Raw genomic sequence first — 14,605 nt, forward strand, 5'->3', positions numbered from 1 at the left:
AAGAAGCCAGGATTTACCATTGCCCTAGTGTCGCAAACTTTGACCGAGTAGACTAAGCTCCTACGCCTTGACCTTGAGAGAGAACAACTCTCTCCTGCCATTGCTGAGCTGGCGCACCAGTTGGTCCAGGGGCTGCAGCTTATCTGTGATGCCTCTTTGGATGCGGCTCGCCTGTTGGCTCGCCTCTCTGTTTTGGCGGTGGTCCATCTGCGTGTATTTTGGCTCAAATGCTGGTCTGCAGACCAGACTTCTAAAAAGGCCTTGACTGATCTTCCCTTTCAAGGAGATCGTCTCTTTGGAGCTACCCTGGATGACATCCTTAAAGGTCCCACAGGGGGGGAAGAGTACCTTTCTTCCGCAGGCTACTAAGGGAAAGGAACCTCATCATAGATATGGACCTTCCTTTTCGGCTCATAAGAAGATTTTTCTTCCCTCAGTCGACTGACAAGGGCCCAAAGCCTTTCAGGACCTCTAAATGAACCTGGTCTGGCAAGCTGAGAGACTCTAATTTTTATAGTTTGCTAAAAGTTTCAAACATTTGGTAAAAATAAAAATTTTGTCTGTACTACATTTTTTAGAGATAAAAGGAAACTTTGCTACAAAGTTTACTTAGGTAGGCCATAGAATACATTTTTTTTTATTTTTATTTAACCAGGGGGTTGAAAAAAAAAATGATTCCTCTATTCACATGGAACGTATCACTCCCGCTAAGTTATTATATTTTGACAATGGGGAGACTTCCACACCATCAGAATATGCTAATCAGTGATGCCCTCTTTAGCCAAAGGCACTGATTTGGCAAATCCCAACAGGCTGATCTATCGACAAACTTCTGTACAACCAGGGTGCTCATAAATGGATTGAAATTGGTCTGGTCCCTTCAGAATCTGCTGAATTTTGATCCATGTATGGCCGGCTCTACCCTTTGTACCCACATTACATTTCCTAGTTCTGCCCCATAGACTTCTATAGGTCAGGTTGAAAAATCGGGTCCCAAGTTGGACCCCCTTTTGCCTTCAGAACTGCCCTAATTCTTTGTGACTAAAGCCTCGTACACGCGCAACGATTATGAGCCGACCGATCGGCCGTCTTTTGTCCAGTGTTGTTGTGTTGGTTGAAATGTGCTCTAGACTGCACACAAATCGGCCAACAAAAACCAACTTCAGAAGTGATGTCATGTGCTGGTTTACTTTCCGTGTGTTTTTTCTTCTCTGAGCATGCCCAGTCTTGCTCATCAGATTTTTGTCTGCCGAAATCTGTACTGACTGACGGAAAATCGGCCATTCCGTTGACGGCCAACAAAAATTTTATAGCGTGCACACCAGATTTTGTTCGGCCGAAAAGTCTCAGTTGGTTGTCAGAAGCATCATACTAACAAGCCGACAATCGGCCGATCGGACGTTGGCTGAAAATTCACGGCCAACAATCGTTGCGTGTGTATGAGGCATTGGATTCAACAAGGTGTTGGAAACATTCCCCAGAGATTTTGGTCCATATTGACATAACGTCATGCAGTTGCTGCAGATTTATCACCTGCACATCCATGATGCGAATCTCCCGTTCCACCACATCCCAAAAGTTCTCTATTGGATTGAGGTCTGGTGACTGTGGAGGTCGTTGGAGTACACTAAACTTACTGTCATGTTTAATAAACCAGTGGTGAGATGATTAGATCTTTGTGACATAGTGCATTATCCTGCTGGAAGGAGCCATCAGAAACTGGGTACACTGTAGTCATAAAGGGATGGACATGGGCAGCAACAATACTCAGGTAGGCCGTGGTGTTTAAACAATGCTCAATTGGTACTAAGGGGCCCAACGTTTGCTAAGAAAATATCCCCCACACCATTACACCACCAGCCTGAACCATTGATACAAGGCAGGATGGATCCATGCTTTTATGTTGTTTACGGCAAATATGACCCTACCATCTGAAAGTCACAGCTGAAATTGAGACTCTTAAAGCCAGGCAGCATTATTCCATTCTTCTATTGTCCATTTTTGGTGAGCTTGTGCAAATTGTAGCCTCAGTTTCCTGTTCTTAGCTGATAGGAGTTCCACCCAGTGTGGTCTTCTGCTACTGTAGCCCATCTGCTTCAAGGTTCGATGTGTTGTGTGTTTGGAGATGGTATTCTGCACACCTTTGTTGTAACGAGTGGTTATTTGAGTTACTGTTGCCTTTCTATCATCTGCAATCAGTCTGCCCATTCTCCTCTGACATCAACAAGACATTTTCCTCCACACAACTGCCACTCACTGCATATTTTCTCTTTTTCGGACCATTCTCTGTAAAATCTAGAGTTGTTAGTGTGTGAAAATCCCAGAAGATCAGCAGTTTTTGAAATTCTCAGACCATCCCTTCTGGCACCAACAACCATGCCATGTTCAGTCGCTTAAATCCCCTTTCTTCCCCATTCTTATGTTTTGAACTTCAGCAAGTCGTCTTCACCGCGTCTAGATGCCAGATTGCATTGAGTTGCTGCCATGTGATTGGCTGATTAGCAATTTACGTTACCAAGCAATTGAACAGGTGTGCCTAATAAAGTGGGAAGTGTATGTACACATACTATGGCCAATTCAGACCAAAGCCAATGCAGACATAGAACTCCAGAAACACCAACCAATGCATAAATGATCTTGGTGTGCGCGTTTTACCTGTAAAACCCTTATAATGTTTTGTCTGGTTTGTTAATGACCAGACATTAAAGCTGAATTCCATACAGATATAAAAGCAAACATCAAGTATTGCAGCAAATGTATAATATGTTTACATGAGAAAGGGAGGGTTGACATTAGGAGCTAATCTATGTATATGGTTCTATATGAAAACATGCAATGTGATGACTCATTATCACTTATACTCACTTCATTGCTTCCTTGGAAGCCATCTGACAAGGAGTTAACTCAGGGACATAGCCGAAGGAACAAACACGAACATTTTTCTGGTACGATAACAGAACGTACGATTTTTGTATTCGTTGTTTCAGTACAGTATTCGTCTGAAAAAAATCAGATCAGCAATACCACGTGTGCTCAGAAACTTAAAGACTACATTACAGTACATTACAATACATTACATCACTTCCGAAGATGTATTCTGTCCTATGAGAATCTTCTAAAGTTTAGAACCTCTTAATTATTGATATGAGACTAGCATGCAAAATAAAATGGATGATCATATGTTTGATTTTCTCATCGTGTGTTTATGAAGCTTAAGTATACATGGGTTGTGGAGGTGGATCTTAAAGGGACTTTATCATTTTACCCAGAATGGGCAAATTGAGTCTCTTTAACCACTTCTGGACCAGAAGGATTTGACCCCTTCATGACCAGGCCATTTTTTGCGATTCGGCACTGCGTTATTTTAACAAACAATTGCGCTGTCGCGCGACACTATACCTAAAAAAAATTGATGTCCTTTTTTTCCCACAAATAGAGCTTTCTTTTGGTGGTATTTGATCACCTCTGCGATTTTTATTTTTCGCGCTATAAACAATAAAGGAGCGACAATTCTGAAAAAAAAACAAAAAAACAATATTTTTTACTTTCTGCTATATAACATTCCCAAAAAAAAAATATTAAAAATCAAACTTTTTTAACATTTTAGGCCAAATTGTTTTCTGCTACATATTTTTGGTAAAAAAAAAATTGCAATAAGCGTATTTTCATTGGTTTGCACAAATGTTATCACGTCTACTAACTACGGGAAAGATTTATGGCATTTTTCTTGTTTTTTTTTATACTAGCAATGGCTGCGATCTGTGATTGCGGGACTGCGGCATTGCAGCGGACAGATTGGACCCCTAACTGACATTTTTGACACTTTTGGGGGTACCAGTGACATTACTACAGTAATCAGTGCTAAAAATATGCACTGTTACTGTAATAATGACATTGGCAGGGAAGGGGTTAACACAGTGGGTGATCAAGGGGTTAAATGTGAGCCTAGGGGAGTGTTTCTAACTGTATGGGGGTTGGGCTTGTGAAATGATCACAGAGACCTGTGTTCCTATATAGAAGGATCACAGGCGCTCTGTGATCATTCTCTCAGTGGGGAGCGATCGCGGGTGCCCGGCGGCAATCGGAGCCGCCAGCCCCGTGCATCGGAGGCCCCGTGACGTACATCTATGTCAGTTCGCGTAGGAGGGGCTGCGTGCCGCAGTAGAACTGCGGCGGGCGGTTGTTAACATGTTAAAGTGGACCTTCCATGCAAATATGGTCCCCTTCTTTGTCAGCCTGATATCATCCAAACAAGAAAGCTGTAAACTTTAAAATCAAAGGTTTACCATACAGCCCTGTTCACACCTGAGCGTTTTTCAGCTCATGAAATGCTCTCCTTTGAAGTCTCAAAATGTCCAAAAAGCAAAATCCCATTCACTTCAATGGCCCCTGTTCACATATGAGTGTTTTGTCGCCTGAAGCAAAACACAAGAAGCTCAAAGTACATGAGCTTCTTTTTTGGCAGATTACAAGTGTTTTTGTTAGATGTCAATACCTGCACCCAAACACTTGCAAAAAACGCCTGAAAACTATACGCTCGGGTATGAATGGAGCCTAAAAAACTGGGCACATTGGTCTCAGCATCCATGGGTGTGGGTGACATCACTGCCCCTCAATGCTTCCCTCTGGCTATTCAAAATCCATCAAGAATGCATCCCAACTCAATTTGTTGTGGGATTCTGAGTGCCCAAGAGTCGGGAATGCATTCTTGTGGGATATTGAAAGTCCAGGCACAGTGATGTCACCCATGCCTTCTGGAACCCAGGTGGGCATTTTTTCTTTTTTTAATAAATCTTTATTTTTGAAAGTTCTGTTGCTGCTAATTTTGTTTGGATAGTGGAGGGCTTGCAGGGAAGCGGAGCTTCTATGTTTCATGGAATGTCTACATTAATCAATTTCTGTAAAATGCTTAATAAATACGTCCTCACTTTGCACAGTTCACTCTAAAATCAAAAAGCACACTTTGTTTGACCATGTGCAACGTGCAAAAGTTTAGGCCCCATTCACATTGCCGCGATCCGACTTGGGGGGGGCGACCTCCGAGGTCGCGGTGCGAGCAGCGCGCCGCGACCTCGGAGCGGCCGCCACAGACTTCATAACATTGAAGTCTATGGCGGTCGCCTCCGGGTCGCCCCAAAGAAGCTCCGGACCCTTTTTCTAAGTCGGAGCGACTTGTGTCGCTCCTATTAGAACGGGTCCGCAGCTTCCCTATGGAAGGCGACCTACGGTGACCTGTGAGGCGTCACCAGGTCGCCTCACAGGTCGCCTTAGTGTGAACGGGGACTTAAAGTGACTGTTCCGAATTGTTTGGACAACAGAGAACTGGACTCTAGTTGGTGGTTTTTTGTGTTATTCCACTTTGCCACAGCTTGTGAAATAAGCCCTCATGTGTTTCATTCACTCCCCAGTATTTTCTACATCACAGAGGAGCACATAGCTTGTAATGTGGAAAATGTAAATGTTTACATTGATACTTTTCTGAATATTGTATTTCCTGCCAGGGGACTTTTTAGAAAACTCAGAGGAATGGTGATATCTACAAAGGAAGTCTGCAAATAATTTACCGAAGTAATGCACATTCCTTAACTATTCACACAAATCTATGTGCGGAATGAAGACAACTCTATTCCTCCTTATTCCTTTACTGACCTTGTTTGACCTTGTCTCTTTTTGCCTTTAGAATAAGAGGAAAATATGAGATGTGTAATGAAGGAAAATGTCTCTTTGGTGCTTGCAGTATACAGATACACAGAATGGAAATTAAACCCCAATGTTACGTCTATTCCTGGTAATTTGAAATACTGGTGGTTGCATGAGCGCTTATGACTGACACAAGCAAATACCATTGTAAATAATTCATGGTAGCCGTGTGGTACAAAGGAGAAAGTCTAGTTATACTCGTTTGCAGAGAACAACTGCCTGCCTCATTATATTTAATGAAATATTCATATTTCTCTTACACATACCTGGAATAGTTGCATCACATTGCACATTATTTGGTACAAATTAACATTTTCCATTTGATTTCCTGCAATAGGCAAGGTATGCGACTGTCTTAAAGGGGATTTCTTATTTTAATCACGTTACAATATTGAGAATATAAGCAAACCTGTGATGAGAGCAATACTACAAGTAATAATCCCTGGTGGTCTTGTGGGGAATATTTATACATTAAATAAATATTACTTGTTGCTTAGCTTCTTTCTTAATCATAGTGACAGTGCGAGATCTTGCTGTGTCGAATGTGGCTGTCATGGGTGTGCTGATAATGTGTTCTGGCACCTTCCAGCACAAAAAAAGCCCAAGATATACATTAACCACTTGCCGACTGGTCACGTTGACCGTACTGCGGCAAAGTGGCTTGATTCCGTCCAGCGACGTAAACCTACGTCGCTGGACTTCTCCCCCTGTAGGTGGCGCTCGTGCGCCGCCGGAGGCGCGCTCCCGCTGTTTTCAGTCGCAGCGGGAGCCGGGCCAGGGGATGAGCGGCGGCGATCGCTGCTGCTCTTCCCCGATCGTCGGGGAATCGAGTTTGGAGATCCGCCCGCTTGTGTAAGCAGAGCGGGCGGATCTCCTAAGTGATAAGGAGTGACAGATTGCAGTGTTCAGCATAGCTGAACATGCAATCTGTCCTTGTGTCACTCAGTAACCTCCCCCCACACACGTCAGTAAGCACCAGGCATACATTAACCCCTCCCTCTCCAATAAAATTAACCCCTTCCCTGCCAGGGTCATTTTTACAGTAACAGTGCATATTTATAGCACTGATTACTATAGAAATGTCACTGGTTCCACCCAAAAGTGTCAAAAATGTCATTTAAGGGTCCGATCTGTCCGCCGCAATGTCGCAGTCCCGCAAAAAAAAAATCGCAGATCGCCGCCATTATGACAGAAATCTTTCCCTTAGTTAGTAAACGCAATAAATTTTGCGCAAACCAATCAAAATACGCTTATTGTGATTTTTTTTTACCAAACATAGGTAGCAGAAAACAAATTGGCCAAAAATGTAAAAAAAATTTAGATTTTTACATTTTTTTGGGAGGGAATTTCATATAAAAAAATGTTAAAAATATTGTTATTTTTTCAAAATAAATGCTCTTTTTTTGTTTATAGCGCAAAAAAGTAAAAATCACACAGGTGATCAAATACCACCAAAAGAAAGCTCTGTTTGTGGGAAAAAAAGGACGTAAATTTCGTTTGGGTACATCGTCACATGACCGCGCAATTGTCAGTTAAAGTCGCACAGCGCCTAATCGCAAAAAGTGGCCTGGACGTAAGACAGCAAGATCCTCCGGTGGTAAAGTGGTTAATAATTCTTCACTGTAGGAGCTGTTTACAGGGCTCATACGTTAATCTACTCAGCTAGTAATGGGCATCACATAAGTTAGATTGGATAAAAACAGTTACTGCTAAATCTGCTCTGCCGAAAACATGCAGGAAAAGATGGAGCATTATCGTGAAGAACATTATCCAACCCAGCATGGAAAATTTATATTTTAATTGCTCTGTAATCTACTCTATTAAAGGTATCACTTAAATCAGGATGAAATAGCATTTATTCAAATTTACTCAAATAGTCAAACATAATAATGGAATATTCTATTCCCTACATGTGTGAGTGGCAGTAAGTGGCATTGTTAAAATTTAAAAAGTTTGTTTTTATATGTGTAGCAGGATTTCCAGGCATTGGGCCTGACGTGGGTCTGCCATGGTCACCGGTAACATTAACAGTCCATTTAAGCTGAATGCCCAAGTGTGAGATCTGAGACAATGAACAATCCGGCATCTTGGTTTTGTTTTATTTATTTTATATGGGGATGGGAGAAGGGAATGAGTGGGATATTCCTCTGGCTCAACTAGGTACAAATCGGGACACTTTGTGAAAATGACTTTCAGCGCTGACTTGACGCCGGCTGAATGCCGACCAATGCTTGCTGGCACTTGAAAAACACTGACTTGCTTGTACTGTACTGAAGACTTCTGACTTCTGACACTCTGGTTAGCTCAAAAGTCCTTGACACGGCTCCCTCCAGTCCTTCCTGACTGAGGTAGCCTTTAGTAACACTGCTGCTGCTACTGCAACTCTCAACACTGTACACTGCAGGCTGTACACTACCACTGTACACTGAATACGTCAGGGCCCAACCACTGGCACCCCCTTTACTCTTCAGGGTCAACACTGCACCCCCTTTTACTCTTCCTGCACTGGCTAGCTAGTTCCCAGATCCCTCTGACCTTCTCCGGAGTGGTCTCCTCTCACTAGGCAGACCCCCAGGGGCAGTTTGCAGTACTCACGACTGGGAATGCTTTCCTAAAACTCGACCCCTCTCAGCTCCGCTGGTCCTCAGCACACCAGATCCTCTCTGCAGCTCAGGCAAGCCGCCCGGGACACCCGATTCCTCTTGACAGGAGGAGAGACAGCTGTACTCTCCCTCCTGGGACTCTGCTTCCCACCAAGGACCCTGCGTCATGTGCTCCCCTCAAACTTATACCCGCTCCCAGAATGCTGTGCGGCATAATTTGCTCTCCTGGGATAGATACTAGCCTGGGTGAGCAATTAGCCGGTTTTCCTCCACTACCCAATGAGAGCCCTCATTGAGTACAGTGGGGAGACTCCCCAGTCTCAACAGCCACACCTGTGAACTATGACAACCTAGCTGAAAATCATGGCCCCGCTGATAAGCAGTCAAGGCCTACTACACTTTACCTAGGACCTACCTTGTAGGGGGATACATATAAATAGGTGCAACTTTTCTAGGAATATAATTGGGTTTCTTTTGTCGATTTGTGGTGCCTCAGGTCAGGTATGGGATTTTAAGGGCAGGAGTAAAACGAGTAAACAGTAGTAGTACAATTTGTATAAAATTTATTCGCATGTATAATTATATACAGAGATTTGAGTGAATTAATGGGTAAAGTCCCATTGTGATAGTGAAGAGAAAAGAGTAGTAGGTGTGGTTACACGTGAAAATAGTGACTTAGACAAGAAAGGTAGATGGTCCTGCTCTGCTGTTCCTCATATCAAAGAATGGGAAGATGGTTGCAGAGAGGGGCCTGATCGGTATTCCAACATGTTTCGGCCTAGTAGCGGCCTTTATCAAGGATGTTACCGATTCTAGGAATAAGTACAATGAATTGTCAGAAATAGTAGCATATATTTGCTCAAGTTTAAGTTATATATAGAGAATAGTAGATAAACATACATATTTTTTGTCCACTTTCTGGAGTATTGCTTTCCCAGACTTTTTCCAGGAGCTACAGGAACAATGCTGTATTGGGTGAGAAAAGTGCGGTATAGTTGTAGTTGGAGCCACAAGTGAAACAACCTGAAGAGTTGTTGGTGAAAAGTAGTATAAAAATATAATAATAATAATTACTTCTTGGGCCACGTGTTTTCTGGTCCAATGTAGTTCAATGTGGCTATAGTGTATAACTTTCCACATTGATGGAGATCATCTGTGGTGTTTGCACATTGATGGGAGTCATCTGAGGTGCAAGGTATATAAGAAGGATGCATAGTAAAGTAAAGGATGGTTTGAGGTAAAATTAAATAAACATCCTTGAATGCAGTACTGAAAGTTTAAAAAGTAAGGACTTGATGGAGAGATGTTAATACATCTTTTCAAGTCCATGCTTACGTTTTGTAGAAGGTATTGGTATGGTGTTGCAGCATGTTACCTCCAGGTCCTGTCCTCCTGCGATCCGGGAGAGACTGAGGATCTGGAGGTGTTCCCCGGCCTTTTAAAGGCTGTCGCACATGCGCAGTGATGCGCTGTGTGACGCCTATGGGCGGTGTCCGTGGTCTGACGTGAGATGCGTCTGCACGCGGCAGATGCGGCATCCCTTGTAGCCGTGCGGACGTGCCCCTGCGGCCGCCGACACGGAGGAAAGCCAAAAAATCCCAAGGGGGATAGTGGAGGGTGCAGGACCGACCGATTGGCTTAAAAATGCCCCGATCCAAAAGGGGAATCGGGGCTTTCCGTGCCGGGAGTTCCTGGAGTGCAGGAAATAAGCAAAAGAAGTGGATGAACAGTGTCATGGCAGTATATGTACAGACGTGTAAATACCAATTAAGTACATATGAAGAGGATTAATTGAATAAACAAGATATAATATATATTGATATATATAAAGTTGCAGCAATAATAATCATGAAGAGAGAGGGGATGTGAGACGGTCTGGATAGGGTCCGAGTAGGGAGGGTATTCTATGGTCAGGTATCCCAGTATCATGTTTTCAGCATGTATTGGGGAGTAGGATGGCCAGAAAATGGCCAGTTGTAGGTTGGTCTAAATGGAGGTGGATTTCCTTGGTATGAATTTAGTCTTTTTTGCCTGAAGAGAAACCTGGGAGAAATGGACGATAACTTTGGGCTTCATTTAGCCCTGGTGGGATGGTGGCCTTGAGAAGAGTAATCCAGCGCATTTCTAGTTGTAATAACGTTTTGTTCCAGTCCCCCCCACGTAGTGGGATGTGGATCCTGTCCAGGGCCATGAAGTTAGTTTTGGGCATTTTGTAGTTGTGCTTGTCCCTTACGTGTCTGCCTAAAGGCACATAGAAATTGCCAATGTGCATAGTTTGGAGGTGTTGGTTGACCCTCTTCCCAAATTCCTGTCGGGTCTTTCCTATGTAGAAGGACCCGCATTCGCAAGTCATCATGTATATTATTCCTTTGGTTTTGCAGTTGCAAAAGTGCTTGGGTTGAAATGGTTCTCCATTCGGTAAGATAGTATTGGTTATTTGGCGGATGACAGGGCATTGAGCGCAGTCTCCGCATGGAAAGGTGCCTTTGTTTTTGCATGGGTCTCTTTTTGATCCTTCCTGGAATTCACTACGTACCAGTTGTTGTTGGAGGGAACCTGCTTTCCTAAAGGTAATAGGTGGGTGGTGTGGTAAGAACTTTGAGGTGCTGGGATCTTCCATAAGGATAGGCCAATTCTTAGTAAGGATGTTTCTAATTTCCTGGTGTTCGTTGGTGAATCTGATGATGATGCGAGTATCAATTCCAGTTTTGTTGGATTGCTTGTTTTTGAAGAGAAGCATTTCTCTATCTTTGTTGTTGGCCCGATTGTATGCCTTGCGTAGAGAGGTTTTGGTGTAGCCTCTTTCTAGGAATCGGGAAGTGAGTGCATCAGCTTCCAATTTGAAGTTGGCTGGATCATTACAATTTCTCTTGATTCTGAGGTATTGGCTGTAGGGTATGGAGTGAATGAGGGGTTGTGGATGAAAGCTTGAGGCATGAAGAATGGAATTGCCTGCTGTCTCCTTTCTATAGAGGGTGGTGGAGATTTTTCCTGTGGGGTCTTTATATATTAGGGTATCAAGAAACGATATTTGGTGTTTGTTGTATGACATTGTGAAAAACATGTTATAATCGTTTTGATTCATCTTGGTTAATAACTCAAGTATCATGTGTTCTGGTCCGTTCCAAATAATCAATATATCGTCAATATATCTTTGCCATATGAGAATCTTGTCAGTATAGATGGTGTTTACTTCGCTTGATAGAAATTCTTGCTCCCATGAGCCTAAGTAAATATTGGCGTATGAGGGCGCGCAGCTGGTTCCCATCGCAACCCCGCACGTTTGGATGTAGTAATTGCCACCAAATGTGAAAACATTGTAGTTGAGTATATATTGTAGCATGTCTGTAATGAACAGGTTGAATTTTTGATCACGTTGATTGTGGCAGCGAAGTGTTTTTTCGATGATTTGTATTCCTTTGGTGTGAGGTATGTTGTTGTATAGAGATTCCACGTCAATCGTGATTAGGTAGGTTTCTTCTGGTATGGTGATGTCATTAAGTATCCTGAGAAGATGAAGTGTGTCTTGAGTATAGGAAGGCAGGTCTTTGACATGAGGACGTAAGTATCGGTCAATGACTTTACTCATGGACTCTGAGATGCTTCCATTCCCGGATATAATTGGTCTTCCAGGTGGGTCATCCATATTTTTATGCAGTTTGGGTAGTGCATATAATGTCGGAGTTTTGGGGTGTGGTGTCCTTATATATTCCCATAGGTTCTGGGAAATGGTACCTTCTCGGAATGCATTATCCACTTTGGTGTAGAAGATTTGATCATATGATTTGATCATAATTGGGGCAATCTGTTTGTAACATTTGGTGTTAGAGAGTATTGTGTGGCACATATTTTTGTATTTTTCTTTGCTCATAACAACTACATTGCCTCCTTTGTCAGATGGCTTGATGATAATTGTGTCGTTATTTTTGAGTTCTTGAAGAGCTCGTTTTTGTTTGTTGGTCAGGTTAGACATATGTTTTTTCTCTCTGATTGCTTCTATGTCTTTTGTGGTTTGTCGCACAAACAGTGCGATTGCTGGGTTGGTGTTAAAGGAAGGGAATTTATTTGATTTCTTTTTGAAAGTAGGTATATCTGTAGTTGCTTCTGGTTCCTCATTGTCAGAGTCTTGGTCTGGTTCACTGGGATCATCCCAGTCATCTAGGTCACTTTCTTGGAGTAGTAGGTTGAGGTCCCGGATGGCTCTGAATTCAGCCGCTGTGAGTGTAGGTGTGGCTTGTGGTTGGGGTTGTTTGTGATAAAGAGTTTTGAGTAGTAGGTTTCTGGCAAATAAGTTGACATCTTTAATGGTTTCAAACTTATCTAGGCATGTATTGGGACAAAAGGAAAGGCCTAGAGATAGCACTTCATTTTGTTCCTTGGTTAGTATGTGGGATGATAGGTTTATTACCGTTTTTCTTCCTCCTGTTTCTTCTCCGATTGGTGTTTCCTGGGGGGTTTGGGGTTCGTTTTCCCTAAAAAAACACTCTGTTGTTTCTGGTCGACCTTTGATCGTGTAAACATGTTGTACGCTTTGGGAGGTTGGTCTGTGTTCCCTGATTGTGTGGCTTGTTCATATGCCATATTGGTTCCTTGAAAATGGGGTTCATTTTCCTGAGTGTTTTCCTCATCTGTTCTACGTTGCGGTTCTTGTTGTTTGGGAGGTGGTCCTCTTCTATTTCGATGATAGTCAGGGCCGGAATTGTATGAGGATGAGTCTGATGAATAATAATGTTGTCCTGTTTTATCTGAAGGTCTGCCATATTGGGTTCTGCGGTTGGTTCGTTGATTTGTCCATTTGTAAGCTCTGCCTTGGGCGAAAGCATTCTTGTCCCGCCAGTATTTTCTTTCTTTTTTCCGTAGGATGTCCTTTCCATATTCTTCCAGGTGTGATTTAAGTTTGTTTTCTTGTTCACTGTATAGTTGAGCTTTTTTGAGAGGGGCCAGTTGTTCATAGGTTTTTTTGATGTCAAGATCTAGGGTTTTTATTTGTCTCAGATATTCTTCTTGTAGAAGAATCATTAAGTTCCTAGAACACTCATTAAGTTGGTTTTCCCATTCTTTTTTAAGTTGAGTTGTGACATTTTCCATAGTGGGAAAAATTTGGATTCTTAATCCCACCGGGTTAATCTTCTCGCTAATATAGCGTTCAAATGTTTTAATGTGCCAGTGTAGTGCCGACTTCCTCTCCAAGTGTTTTTGTAATGTTCGGAATAATGCCAAGATGTCGGATTCTGTTTGTTCTTTGGCTTTGAAGCTGGTGTGGATGCCTGACATAAGAGTCTCCCATTCATCACCAACCAGGTCCCCCACATCTTTTTCTCCTTCTTCTTCGGTCATCCTCGCTGAGTAAAAGGAGGATGTTGCTTTAAGAAACAGGCAATCAACAGGGCTTTGCTGAGACTGTGGATAGTACCACAGCGCAAGCTATGTTTGCCTGGGAATAGTAGGTTTGGTGCTATTGCTGCTTAGCGACCATAGAATAAGTTTGTAAGATAATAAGTATTTCCAGAGATCCGTGAGGCTGTGGATGTGTTATCCATCCGGGGTATTAGTTGAAGAAAAGTTTTTTGGATCTTAACTGGAAGGGAAAGAAATAGTTTCTGCCACCATCCCGAGAGTATAGTTTGTCGATTTGTGGTGCCTCAGGTCAGGTATGGGATTTTAAGGGCAGGAGTAAAACGAGTAAACAGTAGTAGTACAATTTGTATAAAATTTATTCGCATGTATAATTATATACAGAGATTTGAGTGAATTAATGGGTAAAGTCCCATTGTGATAGTGAAGAGAAAAGAGTAGTAGGTGTGGTTACACGTGAAAATAGTGACTTAGACAAGAAAGGTAGATGGTCCTGCTCTGCTGTTCCTCATATCAAAGAATGGGAAGATGGTTGCAGAGAGGGGCCTGATCGGTATTCCAACATGTTTCGGCCTAGTAGCGGCCTTTATCAAGGATGTTACCGATTCTAGGAATAAGTACAATGAATTGTCAGAAATAGTAGCATATATTTGCTCAAGTTTAAGTTATATATAGAGAATAGTAGATAAACATACATATTTTTTGTCCACTTTCTGGAGTATTGCTTTCCCAGACTTTTTCCAGGAGCTACAGGAACAATGCTGTATTGGGTGAGAAAAGTGCGGTATAGTTGTAGTTGGAGCCACAAGTGAAACAACCTGAAGAGTTGTTGGTGAAAAGTAGTATAAAAATATAATAATAATAATTACTTCTTGGGCCACGTGTTTTCTGGTCCAATGTAGTTCAATGTGGCTATAGTGTATAACTTTCCACATTGATGGAGATCA

At 42.5% G+C, this 14,605-nt stretch overlaps 1 protein-coding gene across 1 annotated transcript in view; it reads left to right on the forward strand.

The window, feature by feature from the left end:
- The window catches only part of WWC3 (WWC family member 3), a 357,513-nt gene that overhangs the window by 131,666 nt on the left and 211,242 nt on the right, over positions 1-14,605 (forward strand). The window lies entirely within an intron of this gene.

The sequence above is a fragment of the Pelophylax lessonae genome, assembly GCF_965119305.1.
Source record: "Pelophylax lessonae genome assembly, chromosome: 2".
Taxonomy (NCBI): Eukaryota; Metazoa; Chordata; class Amphibia; order Anura; family Ranidae; genus Pelophylax; species Pelophylax lessonae.